Consider the following 22,742-nt stretch of genomic DNA (forward strand, 5'->3'; position numbering starts at 1 on the left):
ACTTCTCTGCACAGGAAGGAGTCTCAAGACTGCTTTCTGAGAAACTTGGATGAGTTATCTTTTGAAAGCTGTCAGGGAAAGTGAGAGGGAAATAAATGACTGTGTGGCCAAAAATTCAGGTAGTAGTATCTTTTCTTCTACCATGCTTAAAAAAATATAGTCCAAAAGTTCAAGTGTCTGATCAAGCTCTTTGACATGTTTTTCAGATGAAGGTAGAGGTAAGCAGGTAGACTCAGTAGCAAACATTTTAAAAGTGTTTAGCTTTGCTTAGAAACTGGCTACAAATCCCAGCACAACTCACAATAAGCACAGACTTCCCTCTTTTCAGTCATGTATAAATATGTATATGAAGTTCCATCCCTCTCTACCTTAACCCTGTGTCAAATTTTCCTTGTAAATACGGCTTGTTCTGGGAGTGCTTACTTATTACAGATTATAAACTGCTGGCTTTGCCTGTGTGTTTTTGCCCACATTATTGAATGACAATTAGAATTTTCTTTCTCTTTGCAAATCAAAAAAACAAAAAAGCCTGGGGTTTATGTGGAAGAACTGCTGCTCTTTCAGCACATTTGTAGAGGAAAGTACTTCTAGAGGCCCAGAGGATGGAAATCTGCTGACTTCACAGCCCATCAGACAGGACTCACTGCAGTAACTCCACCACCACACCTCGGTGTTTCTCCCACGCAGCTCCGCAGCAGCAGTTGCTGCAGACTCAGCCAGATAACACAGGGAGAGTTACACACAGCTCAGTGAGCAGGAGCTCCAAAAAGTTAAAGACTACAGATTGGGTTTGGATTTTTAAGCTGAGGTCTTGTTGTCATTGCATGGCACCACAACCTGCAAGTCAAAACAAAAGACCAGATCTGCTTGCATAAAGCCTGAGAAGGGAACAAGATTTGCATGAAATGATATGAAATAGTAGGGAGTGGATTCTTTTTCTGCTGATGGCAGGTGTCTTTCAGAATTGTGAATTGCCAGTATAAAGGGAGGCATAACTTTATTACTGCTTCTCTTTTGCAAACAAATGTCATCTGCAGAGGAGAAGCTGGACTGAAGGGGCAGACAAGGCATATATGAATAATATCACAGCGCGGGGAGATCTAAACAGTTCAGAGTCATCCTGTGAAGTACATTCCCAAGTGTAAGAACTTTTCACTAATAAAGAGTACATTTTAAGATTAAATATGATTTTTCCATTTATGGCGTTAAGACATTTCATTTCTTTATCCATTGCTCTGAACCATTATCACACCAAAGATGCAAAACCCTTGGATTTCAATTACTGCATATGCTGAAAAATTTTAAAAAATAGTTTGCATATCTAGTTTCCATAAATTTAGGGAGACAGCTAAAAAAGCAGTTAAGTGGTCTGAGTCAGTAGAAATTGCTACAATCTAAATAAAACAGACTCATTCACTTGGGTCCACAGCCAGGAAACATTACCCATATTTTTTTGCTGTTCATATCCAAGCAATGTCTTTTTGTTTTGTTGTTCAAGCACCTTTGATCATCTCTTTTCCACCACAGAAAAAGGAGAGGTTCCTGTGTGCTGGTAGCAATGCCTAGAGAGACACAGACAGAGAAGAATTCACCCAGAAGTTATATTTATCCAGGTTCCACCTGCAGCTAAGCTAGGAGTGTAGGTATATCCTGAAGACAGTGGGTTGTCAGCCCATGATTTTTATCTCCCTCCATTGGTTATATGTGAGGAATTTTGAAGGAATTTGAGACGGGATCTCTGAGTTGCTTTAGATAATGTGATTTGTTTTTCTTATCTTCTACATAGGCAGGAAGGGTCAGTTTGGCTCACATCTTTACTGGATGGCTTATAAGGTCACTAGACCTTTAGTTACAAGGCCTTTTAAGGATTTATTGACCAATAAAACACTGATAACAAGGATATTTATGCTTTTGACACAATCCTTAAATACTTAGTCTTATAGACTCATGCTACAGCGTAAGCTTTCTTAGCCAATCATGTTATGACACACAAACTTCCAGTACTGCATTCTAAACTCCTTGTTTACTTTTGTAACTACTACTATTTTTATGTCTTAAACTCTAGAACTTTTAACTTTCCTCTACTTAGCTTAATGTGTCTCTGCTTTAGACTATAAAACCATATTCTGGCTTCCAGAAATTAAGTTGTCCAAGGTCTCAGATCAAATCCTGTGTTAAATTCTAAGCTTTGACTTACAGGCCCAAAGTTCTGGAAGTTCACTTCATTTCAGATTCCAACTGTTATAGAATGAATTAAACCATCTCAGAAAACTTTCAAATGTCTGAAAGCAGCTGAGGTGAATCCTCATCTCAGATATGCCTTGGATCCATTAGTTCATTTATGATATTAAGGTGTTTCCTGATATGCACAAAAGACTCTTTTTAATTTCTTTTTCACTCTTCCTGTTATCCTGAAAAAATACTTTTCCTCATAGAAGAGCCATTCTTTATGCAAGGAACAAGTGGAATAGCCCTTAGCTTAAAATACAAGTTGAATTTTCTGGAGAAAGCTTGAGGAAACCATTAAAATAGTTTCATTTGCCTACTCACACACACAAAAGCTTTCAGGAAGAATAATTGCTCTCTTTTGAAAAGTTTAGGGCAATTTTTCATTCCATCAGGTTTTTTTTTAATAACCTTTACTCAGGTTTTTTTTTAATAACCTTTACCTGCAGATTTTCTCAGAGAACATTATTAAGAAATCAAGTATAATGGTTATGGATATTTTCCCTCCTGCTAATCACTTTCAATAATAATTTTAAGAATCTTAATTTTTAATGGAGTAACACTTTTCATAAGTCTTGAAAAACAATAGGAATATATTCAACTTTTTTGCTAAATATTTAATTGGAAAAATCAGTGCGCCTTTCAAGATAAAAATGTTTTGTTCAAAAGATCCAGCCAACTCTAGTAAATTATTTTTCTTAAGTTTCATGCCTGCAACACTCAGAATAAATGAGATGTCTTACAGCTTTTTTAATAAAGGAGATGGAATTATTATTGTTAATTTACTGATTTTATTAAGAAGCAGATAAACTTTTATAACTGGAGACAAAATGGTTTTGCAGGAAAACTGAGAGATAAATACACTCCTGGGTATGTAGTGATACTTTTGCTCCATCACTCCCCACTTCACCATACCAACTGAATTACATCACAGTTGCTCCTGCAGCCATTTTATGCATTAAAAATACAGTTGATCAGCAAATGCCATTTCTTCTGAACACACTTTGGATTCTAAGAACACTTTAAAAACTGTAGAGTTAGATTAAGTGTTACCTTTTGGCTTCTTCAGTGGAAGGACTAAGTGACATCTCTTTCACACTTCTTTTTCTCAATTGTTTAAGTAGACTAAATGCTTTGAGGCAAGTTTATGAAGGTTTTGTTGGTTTGGCTTTTGTTCAGTTAGTTGCTTTTATTTGTTTTGTTTTGTTTTGTTTTGTTTTTTTTATATCTAAGGGTAGTAGTTCTAAACCTGCCATTTAGACTTGCATATGAATACCAGTGTGTATTTATTAGGTCTATGGTCCTGAGAGGTGTTTCTTGAGTTTGCAGTATGATTGTTCTGTCACCATTTTATTAAAAAATCTGTAGAATTTTGGGATAATATTTTCTATTCCATCTATATGCTACAGCCTGCCTGGAACAGGAATGGTCTCCTCCAGCAGAGGATGAGATGCAGTGGCCATGGACCCTCTTCTACTGTCACCAGCAATAATAGCAGCTAAAATTAACAGCAACAATAACAATAACATATCACTGCTGTGTAAAAAGTGCAGGCAGGCTGGGTTTTCTTGTACTGCTGTTAATATAAAAATATTTAGATAGATTTGTTTTAGAAACATGGATTTAAATTTCTCAGTCCAAACAAAGTTGTTTGGAACTTGTGTGGGAAGAACACGATGTACAGTCCCTCTTTAGAAGCAAGCAAACAATAAGCCTCTTGCTGTGCTGCCACAAGACATATTTATTATTTATTCGATTTCTTTGCCCAGTTTATTTTTCAACACAAATTAAAAGCTTATTCCTGCATCCGAGTCCAAAATACCTTGGGCTTCAGCCATTCTGGGTATTCATCGTGTTTTGTCTACCTCTTTGTTCTGCAAAAAGTACTATCAGCCCAGGCTGTTCACTGCAAATACTGAATCAAGACATCATCAGGTTATTTATTTCTTTCAATTGTTTCCTTTTTCTGAGAAGGTGAATAAAAGCATTATAAACAGGGAGGCCTTTTTCCCTAATAAAATAAGTCTCTATATATTAAGAAAAAATGAAATGAGGACAGAAGGTTGTAAATTCTCTGATTCACTAGGTTGCTCCAACAATTTTTTGTCAATATACTGTCCTATAATTGCATTTCAGATGCTGGAAATTTGTGACTGGCTTTCTCCAGACACTGTTAATTCTGCTTGGCACTGATGGTTTTATCTTCATCCGGGTATCAGTCTGTCACTAGAAAACACATATTGAGACCTGCACTAGGCATTTCAGTAGTCCACAAAATGTTCATCTCCCTCCAAGTCATGGCTAAACGTGTCAATGAGTCAGAAACCAGAGAGTCAACAGGGCACTGAGTTCAACACTGTTCTCATAAGCCATGAAGGTGCCACTGCAGGGACACCACATGGCACCAGGTGCAAAATGGTGTGCTCTGTCTGGGACACCTGGAGAAAACCACCAAAGCTCCCAAACTGCCTAATTCTGACACATCTCCCATGAGGGCAACCTTCAGGGAGCAGGCTAAAATGGCTGCAGGGACATTCCTGTAGAGCTCTGCAGACCTGTTTTGCCACACCTGTGAAGAGCTTGCTATATTTCTTAGGGAGGGGACCCATCTGGAAATGAGCAAACACTGACCTCCGTGTGTACTTTCAGCGCTCATCCTCTTGCAGCTGGCAATAACTCAGAGATTTGGGAGAAACGAGTTCAAATGTCTTCCTTGCAATGAACTTTCTTTAGCCAGCAGGGACTCACTGCCACAGGGGAGCAGCTGCACTGGTCCCAGCTCCCCATGCTGTTGTGCAAGCCCTGGACATTGCAGACTGTCTGTCCCACTGGCTCCTTCCTCCTGCATGTCACATTCCCTGGAAAAACCTGCTGAGCTCTGCAGGACTTTTGAGGCAATACAGTGGGTACTTCTGTGAGGCTGTGGGTTAGGGACACTGTCCTGTGACCTCAGGTGAATTGACCCTGGCAGAAGTCCGGAGAAAAGGGATACAGGATGGAAGAAAGGCCATCAAGAGGTCCATCAAAAGGTCCATTAATATGTCATGTCACTTAATGTGGGCAGTGTTCCCACCTGACATGACATGACCACCACTAGGCTCTCTTTTACAGCAAATTCTACAACTTTGTCTTTGAGCTCACAAGAATACTGTGATGATCACTAGTCAAGATTGAAACACTTCTCTGCAGAAACAGCAGGAACTATTGACATATTTTAATACAGATACAAAGACAAAAAAAAAAAACAAAACAAAAAAAAACACCCCAAAACACACACACACACAAAAAAAAAGCAACAAAAAAAAAAACAAAAAAACAACAACAACAAAAAAAAACCAAACTGGATCAAAACAGACTGATTATCTTCCTAAGGGGCAAAACTCAGCCCACAGACCCACAGACTAGATTGTGAAGGATAGAGTGCCACAGCTGAATTGTCAGGGAGCTAAAATCTTGGCACAATGTCCTGCAGAAGCATAAAAGCTCTCATATTCATTATATAATTACAATTACTGATTAATACTCATCTAAGGCCCAGCTGCTTCTTCCACAACTGCTATAGGAGTGCTCTCTCTGGAGAGAAAGCTCTCGTGATGCCAAGGTGAGTTCCTTGTATAAATAAAGCAGAAAGCAAAGATTGATGCTGAGAGTGGAACAAGGAAACCTGACAGAGGATTTTCTTTCCATTAAATACAGCATGCAAAAAGCTATTTTTTTTTTCTGTGGCTCCAACTGACTGACAATGCTGGCAGGATGAACCTTGGCAAGAACAGAAAGGGATTTACTTGTGCCACTGGGAGGCTTTCTGTGCTTTTCTAGGGGAGCTATTCTGGATCTGAGCTATGACATCAGAATCTCTCTCTCTAGGGGCAAGAAGAAACTTGCTTTTGGCCATTAACCTCAACAGCTCCCTTGAAGCTGCCCAGCTTGCAAGGCCCTGGCTACTCCAGCATATAATCATGGGTCTGCCCACATCCTCCTGCAAGAGAGCACAGCCTCTTCTGTAGGGAAAGGCAAGGCAGGGGTAGCTGACACAGAGTAAGAGGTATGTAGCCCAAATCTCTTTCCTTTGCTGAATTCTTGTTCTCACTTTTAACTTCCAGTTAATACTTGAAGCCCATCACTTATATGGCATTTCTCTATGACACTTTAACTTGGGGGCAATGGAGTGGAATTGACTATGAAAAGTAGTAAAGGATTTTGAGAATGCAAACGTTTACCAACTCTGCTGAGGAAGAACAAGGCAAGAAAAAAAAAAAGAAGGAAGGTCTACATATAGACATGATTGTAAAATTAAGATTCTATTTGATTTCCTAGCATTTCTAGAAGAAAGGGCACATTGATTACCACTTGGTTTAACTCCTGGTCTATGAGAGCACACAGAATGGAGAACGATTTGTCATGCATTCTTCAAGCTCTTCATTTTCTGCCTAGCAAATATATAGCACACATCTGGATGTAGCCTTTTCTGAATCTCCTTTACTTTGAAACTGAGTATCTATGACATTAGAAGGAGACCAGTACAGTGAAAAGGGCAAGAGGACACAGCAAATGGGAAATGGAACTTTGCAGTTAGAATTGTGCTTTGTGAGCCATTACCTTTTGGTACCTCCTCTGATTTCAGGATAGATTTTTGTTAATAAGTTCTTCTTAATGAGGGTTGCAGACACAGATTTGCAAACTAGCTGCCATGGAAATAATTCATTAAGCTCCCTAGCAAGATTCTGTCCCCTTTTACACTGTTGGTGCTGAGGATGACAGATTCTACATCATGACTTGTTGTTTTCTTCAGTCAGGTTTGTGTGTCTCTCAGGGTCTCAGGACTGTTTACCATTGGAGTTTACAAAGAACCATCTCCTCCTTCCTCACTCCCTTTCAGTCAACATTTGGGCAGCACAAATAAGGTTCCTAGGAGCCCCTGGAATACTGAGAACACAGGGCACCAGGAAAATTGTAAACTGGTGTGACAAGACCCTAGGTAAAATCTCAAACAAATTAAAGAGACATGAAGGCTTTTGAAGGAAAAAAATACAGCAAGCAAACCCAAACACTGTGATTACTTACACTTGCCTGTAAAAAACTGTAACATTATCATTTCTAAGACTGCAAAAATTCATTTGTTTGTGTATTTTCAGAAAGAAGCTAATTTTTTCCTCATACAGAGAAGTGGTAGGGGAAAGATTATTTATGAAATCTTGTGACCCTTAAAGAAACTTTCCCTCAGTCACAGTAGGGGTGCTGTCAACACTTAGACTATCTTTGAGAATCTCTAGGCAAACAGGATACCCAGAGGCTCTTGTCACACTCTTTAATTTGCTGCTCTGTGTAGCCTGGGCTTGCCTGCCCCCATCCCCAGCACAGTCCTACTGTAGGCACATGGACACAAAGCCAACCCAGCAGCACTGATAGCCACGATGAGACCCCATTGTTGTACTCAGGAAGAACAGGAATTCTTATTTCACCACAAAATCCAAATTCTCTTACAGGTGTGCTGGCATAGAAGAGCTGGCATTGCAGCAGTAGGCTCCACTCTTCCTTTCTGCTGAAGGAATTACTCAGCCAATGTCAGCATGCCTGGCAGTGTCTCCTGTTAAAATGCTCTGCTCTGTAATTTCTGTGAAACCTTGTATGGCACTAGGGTCACACAGAGCAACTGGAATCCATAAGACAGGAAAGACACCAGACACAGGTCAGGATCTCAGTTTGCCTCTTGGGAGTTTCTTCATAGATTTTTGTTTGCTACTGTCTTAAGATAAATCTCTCTGAAAGCTCTTCAGTGTCAAAGCAAACTGGGAAAAATGTCAAGAGGAGCTTTGATTCTACTATTCTTTCCATTCAAGTTTGCTTTCCTCACAGCCCTGATTAGTCTGTCATTTTCATTCTCCATATCCTTCTTTCCTGTGAAAAAGCCCTTCTTAAGTGTCCCCAGACAAGTGTTTGACTCATCTATGAGCTCTGCATTAGTCACACACTATTTGCAAGCAGGCTGGTGCATTCACACAGAGGACAAAGCTCAGTTCCAGACATTGCTTTGCTGGTTTGGTGCACTTCACCATTTCAAAGGTTTCTTCCAAACACAGACCTTTCTTAAGCTCATGAAGGACTGTCAAGCTTTTGGCATCACTTGCTCTACTATTCCTGCCATCTTCCCCATACACGTGAAATCCAGTAATTCTGGTTCATGGAAGAAATTAGGAATTGGATGCTAGCTGTTTGTGGTTCAGTGCCTGAGCAATGTCTATAATATCCTCCACAAAATTTCTGGGAAGTGAGAGTGTTAACTTGTGATAAATCTGTAAGTGTTTCAGCAAATTAAAATCTCAGTCATGTGATAATTAAAAAAATTTCTTTGCCCATATGACAGAGAAGGACACCAAGAACGATGATCTATCAGTCCTAAGATATTAGTTGCCACTGTCAGTCCTCCAGACTCCAACAAATAAATGGGAAGAAATCACCTAAAATACTTGACTAGGACTCCTTGCGATCTGCTGTTAATGGTCTGTACCTTTAATTCACTCTCCAACATTGCTTAGGTTTCAGGAATTTTGCAGGAACTTATTTGCCTTGTCCACTGCATCTATCGTCTCTTCCCCAGCTAAAGTGGGGCCACCCTTTCCCATGCAGATACCGTGGTAAAAATAAAGGTGCCTGGACTCTCCACAGCTTTGTGTTAGCATTGTCCCATAGATTTCAGGAATGCTTAAATAATTTTTATGGGCCCAAGTAATTTAAATCATTAAAGAGTGATAGCTGCCACCTAATACCCAGATTTAATACCAAAACCTGCTTTTGCTGGCATTATTAGTTACTGGAGGAAACAATTTTAATTTAAAGCCAAAAAAAGATAATGGAGGAGTATGGCAACAAGAGGAACCTAGAAATAGTAACAAAAAGAGACCATTGATGCAGTTAATGTCATCAGGGCAAGTCAAGTATCAGCTGTCTATGCATGAAGATAACCAGGGTTTATAGTGCAGAAGTGAGTCTGTGTGGGATTAGGTTTGGACTATTTCATCAATTACATAGCCGTAAGCTATAATAAAAAATAATAATACTTTGCACTTGCACAGTGCTTTCATCATCAGATCTCATCTAGAAGTACTTCATAAACAATCATTAAGCTACCTTCCCCTGTGAAGTACATATTAGATTATTATTGTTACTATTATTATTATATCAGTTTTTTAAACAAAAAAAGAAGATAAGTTACTCACTCAAGGTCACCTCCATCATCATGTTTACGAGGTCTGTCAGCTGACAGTCAACTGAGATGCTGCCTCCAGGATGAAATAAGGGATGGGGTGATCTGGGGAGGATAAAGTGATACTGCTTGTCTCATGTTTGTACTATGACTCCATAATTGTAAGAATGGTGTATCCATATCATGATGTAGATTCATTAATGCCTAATTTAAGGTGTCTCCAATATTTTTTTTTCATTCACAAAACCTACAGAAACTGAGTATCTGTGAATTCTTTACGCTCTTGTTAAATTTATTTTGAAACTGGCCAATGGACTCAAATGTCCTAGGAAGGAAGAAGAAGAAACATAATGTTACCACAGGTTTGATTTCCTCTGTCTTTCACTTTTGTGCATATCACCTGAAGTTGATTGGACTATAAAAAATTTACATTTTAGGTGAAACATAAGGGTTTTTTTCTTAAGTGGACTTTCAAGGACTAAGGTTACACAGCAAAGTGATTGTTGTTTGACAAACTATGAATTCCCTGACTCACTCTTTCCTTTCAAGGCAGGCCATGTCATTACAAGCTTTCCTTAGAGGTTAAAAATACTTGCTTTTGTAGAAGTCAGAACACCTAAGGGACATAGGTTACAAAGATATCACTGACACAGAGAATAACAGAGAATGGCATTGTGTCACAGCAGGGTGACCCCTGACATCCTTGGCAAACCCAGTTATTTTAAAGCAGGAGATCTCAAAGTGACCTGAAAAAGGAGTAAGTTTGGTTCTTTTGTCCATGTGGGGAGAGTGGGAAAGCCAAGACACAGAGCAGTGAGGTGAGCTGCCTTTCACTGCTCAGAAGTGGGGTTCCCAGACATCAAGGTGCATTGCAAAAGGTATAAATTCCAGTGTACTTCCCTGTAAAAATGAGTCTCCGTCACTATGCTTCTGAACTTGCTAGAACATGTCAATGTGCCTTTCAAAAGACAGATTTGGAGGAGCTCTTGTATTGTGACAGAATTAAAGAGAATGAAAGTGATATGACACTTGTAAAACCCATATCCTATCTTATTTATCTGTTGTCCCTGTATGCCTAAATCTGTAGCGAGCTGTGCTTCTCCAGGACGGTGTGGGTGAATGAAGACAAGAGATCTCTCAAGGCTGCTCTTGGGGAATGAGGTTCATTGGGGATGCAGGAAGGTCCTGCCTCGTGCTGCCAGACGCAGCACGTGGCGAGGCCTGAGAGGATGGGAGAGGGGAGAGACAAAAGGATGCTCAAGGAGAGGGGAGGAAGTTCCAAGAAGTCATCCAGCCCCTCAGAGCCCCCTTTTCAGGGGGCTTCAAGGTGGGCTGGAACAAGTCTCAGGCCAATGGGGTTACAGGCACTTGATGTTTTAGGGGAGGGACAGGGTGAACCATGCATCTTTTGGGGGTGAGATGGAACAGTCCACCTGACCCCAGGACCCATCTGTAGGCAGGGGCATTGTCCGGCTAGCTGGGAGTGCTGTTCTCATCCTGGCTGTATTATTTATGGATAATCATATTTATCTATCTTCTGCAACATAAATCCAAGAACATCATGTTCAGCTCCCCATTTTGGGGATAAAATGCTCTGTAATGTAAGGCTCTCTCTCTTCTGGAGAGTTCCTCTATGGATTACTCCTGGAGGAGATTTAAAAGCCCACAGAACCTTTAGGGCTTATGGTCTCTCTGCTGGGTCTTTGAAGGAGGGATGGATTCAATATGTTTTCAAAGGAGCTAAGTGGCTATGGCATACATAGCAGTATTGGATATAGGTAAAATGATACTCTGCATCTCTCCACCTCTTTGAGTTGTGTCCAATAAAGCTGCTTGCAATCGGTCTGTACATAGTTCCTTCTTGTCACTGTGAATTTGGAAATTGAAGATAAGGCCTAGCATAAGTAAGAACAGATCTAAATATTTTATGGGTCCTGATGGGTTCTTAAGTATGCATGACACCTGCTCCACAGCACAAAGTGACCTAATGTCTGCAGACAGTGATGAAGAACAAAGACACCTTCTCTCACTGCTTCAGGAGAATGGCAGATATAGTTAAGATGGGCAAAAGCAGAGAAATACTGCCTTGACCACTGCAGCCAACCTGGACTTTGGGCCTGGGCTGACTCCAGACTAAGAGTACTGCTCTTTCCTTATCATCTGGCCTGGTTTAGAGCTCATTTGCTCAAGATTCACTATACTGACCTTTGAAACTATTTTCTCCTTTTCCCCTCTCCCTTGCAACAAATGGATTGCAGCAAAGAGTGAGGAAAAATCTCACAACACTTTGGTCTTTGCAGGAGCCATCAACTCCAAGCAATCTCTGTCCATTTCCTCTGGCCACAGACCTGTTCACTCTCAGTTTCCAGTCCTGCTGCTGGGGAAAGAGTGATTGTAAAATTAGTTTCCTCTGTAGCAAGGGATAAACAAGCTCACAGTCACAAACTGATTGATGGGAGACTTTTAGTGGCCCACACTGAAGAGATTTAAGGCCTCATTTAAAGTTTGAATGCCATTTAAAGTTTTCCATCAATGACACTGAGGGGTTTGTATTAGTTCTCTGACAAGTAAGATATGTGTAGGGTTTTACAGGAAAACTATTGGGTTTTCCCCTCAAATTGAGGAAGTTCCTGTTTTCTTCTTTGCCATACAAAATATCTGTTAGCTGCTTGTTTGTGTGTGGCCAGCCAGCTTTTTACTTGACCTCTGTGATTGTTGCTCGCCCAGATCTGCCTGACACAAAGCACAGATTTATTTTTTAAAATTTTTTCTTCAAATTTCATTAACTTATAACTGCAGTGAGTATCTGCTTAAATAAAAGAAAGATTAAATATATTTGTTAAGTGTGGTTAGTACCCTTGGATGTCAGAATTAATTATGTGCTGAAAATGTAGCTATCTGTTTGAAATTGCACGAATAATAGATATGAGACATTCCTAATAAACTAAAACCCCTTGGGCTTTGAACTCTTCACCTCTACAATAAAAGACAGAGAATTTAGCTGCAAACTTACACAGCCAAAAACCTATTCAGAAGGACCACTTTAGATTAAATAGAGACAGACTTTTCTGATTCCTTGGGTGTAATGAAAAATACTATACATGCATGTGTTTTTACAGATGTTTGAAATGCAGGATAGAGTCCAGGGGAGTTGGATTAGACCTCTCTGACAGGCACATCACAACTACTCAGTATCCCTTGCCTCTGTCTCTGACTCCCCACTGTTCTGCAACTGGGTCAATCCATTTCAGTGATGAAGTAACTCCTGAGTATAAAGCACTTGGAATCCAGAGGATGAAATAGCCTCTGATATATATATATATTTTTTTTTAAATTGTCCTCTTACTACACAAAGCCACTTTCATTTTAATTGAAAATAGCTAAGACACAACAGAACAAAATAGCACAAAATTGTCTATAAAATAGCAGGAACAGTTATTTACTTTCAGGAAATTCTATCTTCACTTAATGATTCACTAAATGCTACAAATATACTCTGGTTAGTATTAAAAAGATATAAAGAAGAAACTGTTTCATAAACAATTTTTTTTCTCGCTCTTAAGCTATTAGATTAATATATATCATTTAAGGAAATCTAACCACTAAATTATATTAGGTAAGATACACTGTCTTGCTTTGCTCCCTTTCTATTCCTTCACATGTTATCCCAGAAAGCAGAAATTTGACTTGTTTCACTTTCCACGTAAATTTAAACAATTCACATGAGATTCAACCAGCATGGCCCCTGCAAGGCAGTATTCTGCTTAGGAAATGCCTCTGCCACGATTATTTGCAGTAGGAAAGGGGATGAAAAGGAACCTGTGTGGGGGCAAAATAAATGTTTTGACCCTCCTGTGCCTGTGGGGTGGGTTGCATTTTATAGACTGAAGGAGGAACTTCTGGATGTGGTCCATTCAAACCAGGCAGCTTGCTTCAAACCCACTCCACTACTCCAAAGAACAATAATAGATGAAGCTATGGTGGATTATCTGAAAATGAGGAGAGAGAACTACTTCTGGATACAGCAACTTTAATCTCCCTATCTCCGTGGATATCACACTTCCATGCAGTTAAATGTCCTTTTGGTGTTAAAGAGCATCTTCCCATCTGGTACTTTTAGCTCAACACCCAAACTGTTGTACTTCCCTTCTCTATCCCTCTTGGATAAAAATCTGGGGTGAATTTTCCTGAGGGGCTTAAATAAAACCCTGAAAGTAGCTGCTGAATAGCTGTGTGATGTAAAAGCCAGGTCTTTTTAGAAATTCCAGGTAGGACTGAAAGCATTTTGGTGAAGGAATTTATTTCTCATTATGTGTTTGCACGGTGCCTGACATGCAGAGAACAGCCCCCCACAAACCTTGTATTAAAAGTTTTTAAAGTACAGTTGAAGAAAATTTCTGCAAAAACAGGAAAAAAAAATCCCTCAAATCAATATTACAGATTATTCAAAAATAGCTTTTTTACAATCTAGTACTTCAAATTCAGCACTGTTTTTCTATCCCAAATTACCTGCTTGCTTTTTTAGTAAAAAAAAAAGACATTTTCAGCTGCAGAGGAATGAGTTCCGAGGAGTTTCAATTCTATGGTTTCCTATAAATTAAAACAGTGTTAGAATAATTTACAGAGAATAAAGTCTGTCTGCAGGTTGTTGTTATTCTGTAGTCTTCCTTAGACAGGCAAGCTGTCAGTTGTTAAACAGTTGTTAAACAGTGACCTAATATTTTGCTCTCACTTTTGCGGCAAAACTGGAATTCTCTGTGCTATTTTACTAGGAAGTAACAACAACACCACCAACAATAATAATAATAATAATAACATGCCTCACAATTTAAACCATTATTAATTCTTGCTCTCTTTTTGAAATAGCAAGAGAAATTGAAGTATTTTCAATTTTTCCTGCAGAACTTAGACCATTCATTAAGTGTTTATCTGTCATAGAGCACTTGCATACACTGTTCCTAGTGAGTGCATGAGTTGGTGAGTGTTTGAATATGCACATGTGCTTGCATACACATTGTTCACATCCATCTGCCCTGTCATGCATGCATAGGTAAATATGTGTATCAGAGCTCTGTACATGAATTTATAATTTCTGTACAGTTATGATTATTGAAAAGGAAAAATTAGGGATTCCTGCAAAAAGTTTTCACATCTCATTGTGGTGGGAGAACTGTCTCTAAATACTAAATCCAAAAAGGTCCTGCAAAGTCAGGCAATGTTATAAAACCCTCAAGTGATTTGAAAAGAAAGATGACTGATAATTCTTACTACTAAAAATTCTTACTACTGGGTTACTTCTTCCAGTCTCACTAATTACTATGAAAGTCACATGTGCATACCAAATTCTTATTGATAGGTATTAAATGCTTTTGTGCTAAGACAAAACTAATCTGAATTTCCTTAAACATATCTTATTATCTAGGTCTCAGATAAAATTGACGTGAAATTCACAGATTCTGAACCTTCCTCATGAGCTTATACCTTCAATACCTTCAGCTTTCATGTAGTTGTTTCAAAATCCTCAAAGCAGTTCCCTCCTCTCTATCAAAAAAGCTGTTATCCTTGGAATTAATCTCACTGCCTGTATAGAATTAATCCTATCTAGTTTCAGTAAGCCTTTGTGTATGTATTTATATGATCATACCTGCTTTTTTCAGGCATCAGAGGATTGCTTGTGGAATCAATTCCCTGGCAGACTTTACAGCAGTGTATAATGTAAAATTGTTTACTAAGCTACAGCGTGATATTCATTTACTGGAGGCTCAAACACAGTGATGCTATGTTACAGAAATGCAACACTGCTATGCTAGAAAAATGACATTGCTCTTACACATATTCTGCATTCTGCTTCCAATTCTTGCAAGCTCCCAAATAAGCTAGTAAGAGAAAATGGTGGCTTGAAGGTATTATGGAAAATTAAATTGAAAAAAGAAAAACCAAAATGAAGCCTCTCTCAGATAAAATAGGACAACATTTTTATGACATTCATTGGTAGTTCTTGAGCCAAAATATATTCAAGCATACTGGGTTGCTTGCCCAGAATCTAGTTGTTAACAAACACATTTGGGAGATAATGACTACAAATCTACCATTGTGCATATGCTGTGTGATTGTCTCATACCTTTTGGGAGAAAAGTTATTAGAGGAATTATACTTACTCTGGGCACTCAATTTTAGAAGGTTTTGTCATGCACAATATTTGCCATTTACATCTATAAGAGCAAATAGAAATAGCTCCAGAGGGTAAAAATTGCAGCCAAAAATATATATACATATAAACAGGAAAAATAAACCAACCACTGAATTGTACATGAACTCAGTGCTTTGTTGGGTATCATCGAATGTTAAAAACCAAACTAAATCAAAAGACACTGACAAACAAAAGTATCCTCTTTTATTAGGAAAGTGGTTTTATAGGCCTTATTTCTACTTCCTTGTTGTGATTCATTATCTCTGGTGGAGGACAGGGACTGCAGTAGCTTTGTTAACCATTTGTCATTTAGACAGTCCTGTGTATTATATAGGAGAGAACCAAAGTCAGACAGTTATATTAATCTTGTGGGGTTGTCTATCTTTAGACAAGTTTTGTTTGTGCTTTGTAGCCTCTTTGTGATGTGTCACCTGACCTCTCATTCTGAAATAACTTTTCATGGGTTTTTATTCAACAGAGTAATTTTACCACTGCCATTTCTTTTCCACTGAGCTACAACTTAAGTGCCACACAGTCAATAATGTCCACTGGGAAAGATCCAAAACAGGAGGCTGGAGCACATCACCAGGCAGGACTGAGCTGCTACTTTGTGTTGAACTTGGAAGAGTAATTACTGCAGTATTTAATTCTACTTGAAGTCAATGTCATGCAGGTGAGGACTTAAGACTCTCTGGGTGCTAAAGCTTTTAGAGTCAGACTTCACATAAGTGTCTGTATTTCTGACCCTTGGGCAAGTTCTTTCCTAGTCCTTTTCCTCTTGCAAGAATATGTAGAATGTATCTCTCACTCAATTTTTCTGTCTTTCAAAAATGCCTCATCCTCATCACTCTTTTTTTTAGTTCTGGAGTATACTACTGAAATCTCTCAAGGAATTACATAGACCAGGGCAGAATCATCAGCTGAGGATGAAGCATGATGTATTTAGAACAGAAATTGCACTTTACATGTACCTTCTTACTCTGTTGTAAAGTCTTGAACTACAGTTGATTGTAAACTTTTGTGACTCTCTATAGAGAGAAGATGGAAGATAGTGCCTTCTGTATAATTAAATAAAAATCCCAAATGTATCACTCTGGTCTATAAAGCCTGACCTGAAATCTCACCAATCTGCTTGAAGCTGCCTGGCATTTCTGGTTTTGATCTGAGCTGGGAATACGAAGAAAATTCATTTTGTCTTGTGAGACTACAAGGCTGTGAGTGTACATTTATAAAGGAGTATGCATATTTATGTATTCATGTAAAAAATAGGATTAAAAGGGGAAAAAAAGTCAGTTACATGTTGCAGTAGCAGTGTGTAAAGGTTTTAGGACAGAGTCCAAGTTTATCCAAAGAAATCCAGTAGTGCTGCATTCAAACCCATTTTAAAGTTGAACTTTTCTGCTCTTTACCATGAAGACATGCATGGATAATAGCTTCTCAGATAATCAAATTCAAACTATCATTATAAATTAACTAAAAATTAATAACGAGAAGGCCCCAGAAGTGAATTATAAGGAGCAACATGTTAAGAACACTGAAATAAAGGGGAGACAGCAGAATTAAGGAATAAAGAGGAGTAAAGGAAATAACAATTTGATGTTTTTTATGCAAAGCTCACAGCAATCTCTATGTTGTGGTTTAAGGCTGAAATCGATTTACCTATATTTGGACATGCCTCACAGTGCCAAGGGGAGCCAGAAGCACAGGGAATCTATAAACACTTGCACAATAATTAACACCAGCCTTGCTAGCACAGCCCAGGCAGCCCTGGTTCAGCATCAGCCCTGGGAAAGATTTGAGACATTAAGGAGAGCACACTGTGATGTGTGAGTCTGCTTGGCAGAGCTGCATCTTTTTCCTTCTGGGATGTGTAGTGTCCCAAGCAAAGTTGGTGTGCTGCTGCAGAAACTTAAAGGAGGTTCCACCAAAGCACCTGGCAGAGGCCAAATACAGACTGGGGAATGAGAAAATAAAGAAGTTGTGTGCTTAAATCCATGCATTTTTAAAGCAGCATTGCTGCCATGAGCTGAATAACCAAGAGGTTTGAAATGGCAAAGTTATGTGGGTTTCTGGCTCCATGATTTAATGGTCTGCCAAGCATTACTAAGGCTCACTGAAAGCCAACAAACCATTAACTGAGTCTTGGGTGGGATATATTCCCAGGTTCCCAGCAGGACTAGAGAAGTGGTAATTCCTCAGTTCTTGGCACTGGTGAGGCCACACCCCTGTGTAAAGTTTTGGGGCCCTAACTACAAGAAAGAAATTGAGGTGCTGGAGCATGTCTAGAGAATGACAACAGAGCAGGTGATGGGCCTGGAGAACAAACAACATGTGAGGAGTGGCTGAGGGAGCTGCGAGTGTTTAGCCTGGAGAAAAGGATACTCAGGGGACCCCTTATCACTCTCTACTACCACCTGAGAGGAAGGTTTAGTGAGGTGGGGGTCAGTCTCTTCTCTCAAGTAACAAGAGACGGGACAACTAAGAACTGAGAAAACCTCCAAAAGGCAATTTTTCCCAAGTTAGAAAATCATTTATGATGACAAAGTTAGCTGAGATAAAGCCCTTATTCAGGAAAGCATCTGGTGACATGCTCGTGTCCTGTTGAAAGTAATAGGGCTTAAGTTAATGTGGAACAATAAGTATATGTTTAAATATTGAAATAAAGACATGCTCAAATATTGAAAAGAATACACATTCCGGGATTTTGGACTTTGATGATTGAGTGGATATTTATTTAAGTAACATAACAGCTTAACATAAGGACAACAGCTTTCTTGATAGAAAAGTCTTACATTCACCGGTTTATGCCATGGAAATTTAACTGCCCACAGTAGAACACCATAATTCAAGCAGGCAGTGAGTTGAATCCCATTCTCCCAAGGGAAAAAAAATTGTCAGACCACAGCTTTCTACTTGTCAGGGACACAAGTTACTATGTTTTCAAACAGCATTTGACTGGCACACTCTTACAAGTTACAAGCCACCTGGGCTAAACTAACACAGATGACCCTTATGACTGAGTACATGCACTAAATAAGGATGTGTCAATACAGTTGTTCTTCAGTAACTTAGTAATTTCTTTTGGCACACAGAGCATAAATACACATCCTGTTATGGGAGGTAATAATTTGTCTCAGACTAAATTTCAAATGTTTCTCTGATGGAAAAAACTCTTTCCTATTGGTTCTGCTGTTTGAAGAATAGACCCTGTTTTCTAGACAGATACTTTGAAATTTGCAGCAGACAAAATTCCAATTAGTATACTAATTTGATAGCTCTATCATTGCTTTTCTTGTACTGGAGGAGACATCGATGATGCATCCTGTCGTATTTGGTTTTTTAAATTTGTTTGGCTTTTTAAGCAAGTTATTTGAAAAATCCTAATATGGAATATATTTAAAAGCATATTTACAAGTTTTGAGTGCATTTTGAAGGAAAATTCCCAAATGTATCTTATTACATGGTAAAGAGGGGAGTATTTGACACATTTGTCACAAAAACACTCCTAACAAGCGCTTAGTCTCACTAACTTCAAGTAGATTTCTATTAACAAAAAAGTATGGAATCATATTCAAGAGGATTAGAATTTTAAGTAAAAACTACTATTATCAGAATAATCTCAGTAAATTTAAAAATTCATATATTACTGTTATTAAAAAGTAACAGCCAGAAAAGAAGATCAAAATGTTGCAAACAAAACCAGCTGCCTCCTATACCATTCAAATAGTGAGTCAAATAGGGAATAGAGCTGTTAACCCTAGTGAGAATATCTATCCCACTGGTCTGTTAAATATATTTCCTGGAAAAGCATGTACTTATTTCATGCTTGGAAAGATACATAAAATCTCATAAAAGTGCAATGAGGGGATAAATAACCAAAAGGGTGTTGTGACAGGAAGTCTGGAGATAAATGATTAACCAAGCAAGATATTTGCTTGTGTAGCAAGGGGAAGAATAGGAAGGTTTGTTTTGTTCAAGGGGTGTTTTGAGAAAGCAAGGGTGGAAAATGAGCTTATGGTGAGGAAAAAAAATCACTGACAGGCAAAAAAAGGAAAGTAAGGGAACAAGGAGTGGTATTTCCAGTACTACTCCTCTGAAGAGCACTTTAGGAAGTGTCACTTGTCCACAGTCAATTCCAGATGTTCAAAGCAGAGAGAGAAAGAAAATGCAAACTAGCTATGCAAAAACTAAGCTCTGGTGGTCTTTTACATTCGCTTTCTTTAGCACAAAGATGTTTCATGATTCAGTTATGTAAATGAGGTTCATGCAGAAAGGATGTATAATATAATCATTTTGGAACTGTAAGCATCCAGCTAACCTCCATTTCAGAAAATCACTTCTTGGTGCTGCCTGTCCCTCCTTCACTTGCCATGATCATTATAGATGTGGATGATCTATTCAGCATCACTTCAAAAATAGGGTAGTTGGAAAAGTTATGGGTTGTTTTCCTTAAAAGTGAAACTCACACAATTTTCCTTTCAAGCATATACACACATCTGGCACTGTCCTTAGGGGGAAGAAGGGGTGAGCATAATTTGGCAATGATCTATCAAAACCAAATTTACAGAGTCCACCAGACATGATTTTTTTCCAATTTTAGGCTGGATTTTTAATCCCAGACCTCTAGGGTCAAATGGGATCTGGAAAGAGGAGAAAGTCCATTTCTTATTTGCTTCAGCACCAGAAGTTACTGCTCTGGCAATAGGAAAAGCTTTTTTTTAACTCTAGTTCCTGAGGGGGATCCACAGTCAAGGAACATTACCTTAGCCCTTGTGAAGCTCATACAGCTCATTTGATCTATAAAGAGCTTTACAAACATAACTCACCCTAACCAGAAGTTGGCAATGAACTGCAATCACTGCTGCACTACCTACAAGAAACTCTGATTCTAAATGTGAGTTTAATGAGAATATCCAGATCTCTCCTGTTAATCTGTGCTAAAACTGAGATAAGGGTCAGAGACCTGATATGCCACCTAAAGTTGCACCAAACTTGTGATAGGTCAGCTACCTCTAATTTCCACTGCATTTAAAATAGGGATAGAAAACCTCAAAACCTATAATCAAGCTTACTTTGATAGTTGGATAGTTGTAATCTAGGCATGATTTGGTCAAAGTTAAGCTATTTCAATATATTTAATAGAAATGAACAATTAACTACTTAAACTAAATTTAATAGTACTAGGAAAAAAGCCCTCCATGGAACTCATAGATTATACCCTGAGGGTACATAAGACTGATTTTTAGGAGAATATTTGATGATACCATCTTCACTTTATTTGTCCCCTGCCTCTCTGGGTATTGGTGCAACTGCTTTCTAACAATTAAACATTTTAAAAACTTGTTATACTTGTGGCAAAGTGATTTCTTCCTTTGATGTTTTAGGTTCTTTGTGTAGTGGAATAATTAAATATATCTGAAGTACATTTAGGACACTTGATGTGTCCTTGATCTAGATAACTCAGAAAAGACCAAGAGGATGCAACTGCCATCCAGGAACAACAAAGCTCCATTCAGTAATCATTGGTCCATCTCTGTGGGAATATTTTAATTCTAGGAGACTCAAGACCAGAAACTCCCAACTATTTAATACATTTCTATCCCATGATGGAACTTTGTGACACAGAGCAGGTGGCTCAATGAAATTCAGAATGCTATCACAGGGCTGTAAGGTACAAAGAGAGGTTTAGTCAATTGAAGAGCACATTAGGCTCAAAAGTCATACCTCTCATTCATATATGCTGGGGCAGTGGGTATTTTGTTATTTATCTGCACCAGAAGATTGTCATATATTGATTGCATATTTTTTGTATGTCCAGTCTCTCCCTTTGTCAAACAAAATCCTATGGGTGAATGTCCATGTACATTGGAAGGATACATACACCTTTAATCAGATTCCTGAACTTCACAAGTGGGGGAAGCTTTCTCAAAGTTACTCTTTGAAATAAATACTCAGATACTCAGTCGCTATAATTTCTGTGGTCAGACCAAGTTTGTGGATCTGAGCTCTGCTTTCAGAAAGCAGGAAGGAATAAGAGGTAACATCCTTTTATTCCTTCCTTGAGTTTATTACAACCATGATATTTTCCTCTAGCACATCAGTCTCTCTTTTTATTCTGACTTGTCTTTGCCTCCTTTAGTACTTTATATTGATCACGTCATTAAGCCCTCAGATCTTCCACAACAAGGAGTATATTCCACTAAAGACAATAATAGAATATCTGCTTATGTAATTGTGCAGATTATTTCCTTATATACCAGACCCTCACCGCCTTTTCTAAATGATTGTATAATTTCCCTTTGTTTCACTCCTATGCTGTGGGACCATGCCTGCCATCATGTTACATGCTGAGGATTTTATGATGGGAGTGAGTGCTGAGAGTCAGCTCCAGAAAAGATGTGGCAATGAGAATCTAAATATACAATGCAGAGTAATTGTTCCCCAAGTGACTGTAAATCTGGGCCAGGGATCATAGTCTACTACTCACGTTTATGGAATAGCAGCTGTAAATTATCATAGTCTCTTTCACTTCAGAAAAGCTATGATAATTCATACCAGCTCTAGGAGTATCCCTGCATTCATGGAGAAAATTCAATACTCATACTTCAACACATTTAATGAAACAAGAGCTAGCACATTTATATAGAAGTGCAATTCAGAAACCCATGTTAAAAGAGAATTGTCTAATGTCTTTAAAAAGGCATGACTGCATACATTTGCATAGAAATATAAATCTGAAGATAAATCTTCCTCCTAGGATTTCATGAGCAAATACAATGTACAAGGCATTTAAATTTGATGTTTAAAATTTCATGGATGGATAACCTGAACTGTACACATCCTAGCTTGTCTGTGGTGGAAACAGGAACTTTAAAATTGGGTGCAGGTTTTGTTCAACCTGGCATACTCTGCTTCAATCTACTTAATTCCACCAGCTTTAATAAACATTGCTCAGTTCCTAGCAGCAGCATGGAGAAACTGGCAGATTAGGCTTGAATTGATATGGTAAACCAATAAATCTGCCAGACCTTTTTCTTCTTCCTTGTAGCTGCTGAATGCCCAGCTCAGGCTGAGGCAGGCACACACATACAGTGCAGACTGCAGTGTGCTGCATGATGCAGG

At 38.6% G+C, this 22,742-nt stretch overlaps 1 long non-coding RNA gene across 1 annotated transcript in view; it reads right to left on the reverse strand.

Moving 5' to 3' along the window:
* Nucleotides 1-800: 800 nt before the first annotated feature.
* LOC144246263 (uncharacterized) overlaps nucleotides 801-22,742 on the reverse strand; it is a 73,784-nt gene continuing 51,842 nt past the window's right edge. The window contains exons 2-3 of the long non-coding RNA XR_013339937.1: nucleotides 1,502-1,562; nucleotides 801-837 (exon numbers count right to left, since the gene is read on the reverse strand). This is a non-coding gene — a long non-coding RNA (uncharacterized LOC144246263). The remainder of the gene's footprint in view (nucleotides 838-1,501; nucleotides 1,563-22,742) is intronic.

This window comes from Lonchura striata, chromosome 5 (assembly GCF_046129695.1).
Source record: "Lonchura striata isolate bLonStr1 chromosome 5, bLonStr1.mat, whole genome shotgun sequence".
NCBI lineage: Eukaryota > Metazoa > Chordata > Aves > Passeriformes > Estrildidae > Lonchura > Lonchura striata.